Source organism: Anolis carolinensis, chromosome 2 (genome assembly GCF_035594765.1).
Source record: "Anolis carolinensis isolate JA03-04 chromosome 2, rAnoCar3.1.pri, whole genome shotgun sequence".
NCBI classification, from domain to species: Eukaryota; Metazoa; Chordata; class Lepidosauria; order Squamata; family Dactyloidae; genus Anolis; species Anolis carolinensis.
In genome coordinates this window covers 250,135,432-250,141,431 of record NC_085842.1, presented here as the reverse complement: position 1 = coordinate 250,141,431, position 6,000 = coordinate 250,135,432, and positions in this window count along the sequence as shown.

Here is a 6,000-nt window from a genome sequence, read left to right as displayed (position 1 = left end):
TCTTCGCCCCAGATGCATGGGTCATGTTCTTGACTACACAGGATGCAGCTTTGATGTCCCTAGCAAGTTATGTGACCTGTGACATAGTATGAGAGGGATATCGGAAAATATTTTTAATAAAACTATTTTTGAATAAATGGTGCCCTGAAAATCCACAGAGAGAATAAAAATGATGAAGGATCCTTCCTGAGACAGTATTCACTAGAATCTGATATCCAAACATCAATGGCTTCGTAATTATCTGCATTTTCTAACTGGAGCAGGAGAAAGGCATTCCAAAGGAGAATCCATGTTTGGTATAACCAAAGGCCAAAGATTAAGCATAGGGTGGATAAAATATGAAAGTCTTACTGGCAACCCTTTGTTTCAACTTTTCTTCAGGAAACATAAAGGACATAAACATTAGTACATTGAGATCATAAAGGAGATGAGCTCCATGTGTTAATTGATGGTCAACTATTCATTCCTGTAAGAAGCCCAATGTGTTTGAGCCTATATGAGGAGAGGTCATCAGTGAGTAAAAACAGAACATTAATACATAACCATGTTAAAAATCGCAAAATAAATTGGTGATTGATTTGTTGGTCTGGGTTGACTGACTGGATGATTGAGTATTGGCTTGTTCTTATATTTACCTTCTATACACATATATTCAGCACATGAAGACACATGAAGACAGAAGCTGGATCAGAGTTTAGAAAAAAATACTTTTTTGGACTACAATTTGCCAAATCCTTCAATTGCCAGGATGAGTACCTACCTAGCCCTGAGAAGCACCATTTCATCAGACCCATCCAACATCCATGTTTACAGTGGAACTTCATGAAGGAGAACTTACAAATCCTCAGCTGTATGGGCAAGACAAGATGTTTACTCTCAGAAATGGTCGTGATTTAAATTCGAGTGAGTGTTGAACCAATTCCAGGATTTAGTCAGAACTGTAATGGAGCCATTTAAAGGGCTGGACCTACTTTGAGATCAAATTAGTATTATGATGCATAGATACTAGGGCAGGCTAGAACAGAACACAGATATTGGGTGTGAGCTTACTAGGTGCAACCTTGCTGCCCCTATGATACACTGGTTATGTATGTGGAGTGGACTCTTGTGAAACAGTCTTATGGTTTCAGTCTATCTTATTGTTTCAGTCTATAATGGAGGGCAGCTTTTTTTTTTTTTTTTGGATGATGGACACAGTAAATGTTGGCTTTCATTCTGCCTTTCCTCAGAGGAGCTCAAGGTGAATAGTCCTCTTTCCCCTTTTTAACAGCAATCCTGGGAAGTAGATTAGGCTGAGATCGTCACTGGTCCAAGGTCAACAAAGTTGAGCAATGCTTCAAAATCTAAATGTTCAGTAGTGTTAGCTCATGCTTTGCACAGCTGACTTTCCCATATTCATTTAGCTAGAACCATTCTAACTGATTCAGTTGAACTGTCTTTAACATTCTTTCCAGGTTACAAAAAAACATGGAAGGAAAAAAAGCAAACTGGTTGCTGAATATAGACTGTCTGCCGCGATAATGACAGAGTGCCTGTCCATAAATTATCCTTGCTTTAATGCCTAAGCATTAACACCACCCTGAAGTCAGTCAGTCTTTATTTTCAGCTTTTGCCATCATAATATGAGTAGATTAGATTCACACCCAGAAAACCCTGGCAAGCAACTCCGCTCGGTGAAATAAGGTCATGGACATGCTTTATAGCTATTTTAGATTGTATCTGAACAGTGATAGGGATCTTTTTTTGCCAGCACCTGTTCCCATTCAAAACCCTACATATTCATGTCTCTCAGCAGGAGCTGAGCTCAGCCTAGAACTAAGCAAACACACAGGGACTAATAGAAGTTGTACCTTTATAGGTGGTACTGACCTTTAGCGAAGGCATTTGCTTTCCCTTTACTGGTATAACCACATCTTGCTTGATAGGCATTGTACAAAACTGTTGACAAAAGCATTTATAACTTCAGCTATGTCACACTAATATTAATACGGTAATTGAAGCCAGTAATTTATTTCCTTGAAATGGTTGTGTAATAAACTTCCAACATAATAAATCACTTATTTCAAGGGTCAAGGTGACCACAAGTATGCCATTTTATACTGCAACTCTCACACTTCAGAGAAACTCTTTTTGCTCCAAATCAGTTAAACCAGCTCCCCCAATAAAATTCAGATCCTTTTCTGAAAGAGGTGAATTTTCTTGTTCAAAGACTTAACAGCCAATCAGCCTTTTTGTTCAGCTTCTGCCATCATACGAACACAATAGCTTTCTTATTAAGAAGGTGATTTTTGCACTCATGCCTTCGTAGGAACTTCTTTGAATTCAAAAGAAATGAAAGATTTCCAGATGTGATGGTCTTATGAGTCAATACTGTAATTAGGTTTTCCAGGTCTCAGGGCACTGGATAAAGCCTCAGGGAACTGCTGTATTTCTCCAAGCCACTGAGTATGAAGATAAATCTTGGGGCATGTAAGGATAAGAATTTTTTGTGTGTTTATGTGGTTTTGAAGTCTGGCACCAAGGTTTGCTGCCTCAGCTTGAAGACATTTGTATGTTTTGTGCAACAAAAAACCAGGAAGGGATCAGGAAGTATATAGAGGAAGTGCCCCCTCAAATGATAGTTTTGCCTTCCCATATGTAATTCCAGGTGAGGTCTGGCCAAAATAGAATAGAGAGGCATCATTACTTCCCTTGATTTAAACACTATACCCCTTTTGATGCAGCCCAAAATCCCATTGGCTTTTTTGGCTGCTGCATCACATTGTTTGCTCATGTTCAACTTGTTGACCACTAAGTCTCCAAGTTCTTTTTTAGGTGTACAATTGCTGAGCCAGGCATCACCCATCCTGTATCTGTGCATTATTATTATTATTATTATTATTATTATTATTATTATTATTATTATTATTATTTTGCCTAAGTGAAGTCCTACACTTCTCCTTGTTGAAATTCCTTTTGTTAGTTCTGGCCTAGCTCTCTAATCGGTTGAGGTCATTTTGAATTCTGATCCTGTCCTCAACATCAATAAAGATGTTGAACAACACTGGGTCTAGAACAGAACCCTGCAGCACTCCACTAGTCACTTCTTTCCAGGATGATGAACCATAGGTGAACACTCTTTGGGTTTGGTCGCTTAATCAATTACAAATCCACTTAACAGTAGTATTGTCTAGCCCACGCTTTATTTATTTATTTATATTACAGTATTTATATATATTATATATACAGTATTTATATTCCGCCCTTCTCACCCCGAAGGGGACTTAAAGCGGATTACAATGGACATATATATGGCAAACATTCAATGCCATCAGACAAACAACATACAGTATAGACACACACAGAGGCATTACAGTTATAAATCGAAAACAGTACATACAATCAATTAAAACTATTAAAATACAATATAAAATTTAAAACATGTAATTAGATCCATTCGTCCAGAAACCTCATGCTTCAGCCTTAAATTGGACCATGTTGATTTTGCCATTTACTCATTAAAAGCTTGAGCACATAACCATGTTTTTACAGCTTTTCTGAAGCCCAGAAGGGTTGGGGCTTGTCGAATATCTCTGGGGAGTGTGTTCCACAGCCGGGGGGGGCACCACCGAAAAGGCCCTGTCCCTTGTTCCCACCTGTACATCCGAAGTGATGTGCCATCCAATATTCACATGCATCAAGTTTAGTTTTTAGTCTTTTACTTTAAAATTAAATCTATGAAATACTGTCTTGGAATGTCATCTGATAGTGGATGGGTAGGGCCTTAGTTCTTGGGAAGGAGTTGCCACAGAAGAACTTGCAGCTATGAGGCAATTGGGCCTTAGTAGAAGTGATCACAGCCAAAATGTGCTCTGCTTGCAAATTATACCTTACAGTGTCTGTCTGTCTGTCTTTCTGTTGACACAAACTCCTGTGTGTGTGGTGCATTGACAGCTATGAGTGAAACATCATTTTCAACTTTGACCCATGAGCTGATGCTATGCAACCATGCAATGTTTCATTACTTTGGAGTGGGGTGGGGCTTGGGGCTTAAATACCCTCAAGGTACCAGATACTGCTTGTTCTTGGAGGTTAAGTAGGGCTACTATTCGGATGGGAGACTGCCAAGAAACACCAAGTGCTGTAGGCTATGTTTCAGAGGAAGGAACTGGCAAAACCACCTCTGAGTCTTGTTCTTTGAACCCTTTGAAATTCATGGCATTCCCACAAGTTGACAGGTGACCTGAAGGCACATAACATGCACAGTTTTAGCCTTTGAAATTAACATCTTCAAAAGAACTTAAACCAGGTTCTTCTAAAAATTTCTAGAGAAATTATGGCATATTTATTTACTTCCACTAGCTACTGCTATTTATTTTCACAAATACTTTGTATGTGGGAAAGCTTGTATTTTGTACATTTCCCAAGAGTTTCTAATTAAAAAGTAGACATTGGCCATTGTTTCCCACCAAAACGTTCACCCAGAAACCTTTTTTCAGATAACATCCTCATCTGTCTTTACCTAGTGCCAGTCTATGCCCCCCTTGATGGAAAGTCTTGCTGCATCTTCGACTACTTACATTATGGTGAACACAGTCTATTTAGGACACAGTGAACTTTATTTTATTTCCCTTCCTAAATGTGAGGCCATGAAAGACTTCCTCAGTTAGCTGTCAGCATGATATGTGGCTGTTCAGAACTGCTGTACTCTTCAAAGCTACTCGAGTATATTTGAGAAGGTATAAATCACTTGACATGTTTGTTACCCGAGTGTGTTGACTTAGTTTAAGTGGAAACATGGTTGATTGGTTAGGTTTTGCAAGAAACTGCCCTTCCAAACAAAATTAGCAAGCTCAATGAACAGGACAAAACTAGAATGGAGACATCATCTGATGATTTATATAGCTTTTAATTAGCTAATTTTGGTTATATGTATGTTTTTAGACTTGCAATGTTTTTTTTTTTTAAATATGGTTGTGAGGCATTGAATCTTTGCCATTTACTATGTCGCTGAACCGCTTTCAGTCCCCCTAGGGGTGAGAAGAGCGGTATATAAACAAACAAACAAACAAACAATTTCAGAAAATAGAAAACCATTAAATCTTGCCAGACACCTAATTATAAGACTTTAGGAAAGGGTTGGCAAGTTGTGGTCTTTGAAATGGGTCAGGTCAATAGATTCTTGGGATTTCAAGTGTGGTGAGATCCTTAGAATTTTCTAGTCCATATTTCTAAACTACATCATTATAGACCCCTGGCATAGAATTCTAGGTATCTGAAGAATACAGATCCCAGGGTAGAACCATGGCAAAACAGGGCCAAACTGCTATAAAGTGTGGATAGCATCAATGAACTTGATGGATACATGATTGATTAAGTATTTCAAGTAATATACATCCTTTGGGGAGATAAAGTGGAGTATAAATAAATATAAATATAATAATAATAATCACAAAAGTTATTAAGTATTCAAAGGAAAATCTATTTTCCTTTCCTTTATTTGTATTAGTTATTGTATTTAGGCATTGAATGTTTGCCTTTTTGTGATTGGAGTCTCTTCGGGGAGATAGAGTGAAATACAAATAAAGTTGTTGTTGTTGTTGTTGTTGTTGTTGTTTTTATTATTATTATTATTATTATTATTATTATTATTATTATTATTATTATTATTATTATTATCTTCCTCCTTCATTTTTTTTCAGGGAACCAGGGAACCATGTTTGCAACTATGGCTGCATCAATGCAGTAGTATTAGTGCAGTTGTAACCACTTTAACTAGGAGTTGTAGTTTGGTGAGGTGCCATCACTCTTTGGCAGAGAATACTAATGACCTTGCAAAACTACAGCTCCCACAATTCCATAGCATGCTAGTTAAGATGGGGTTAAACTGCATTAAATGTATAGTTTAGAATAATAGTTTGCTGGAATAAAAGTACAATAAGGTTGTGAATAAAAGAATAAGAAATAGTATAAAGTTCTCATTATTATGAACACTTCCGAAGATTCCCTTTTCTATTTCTG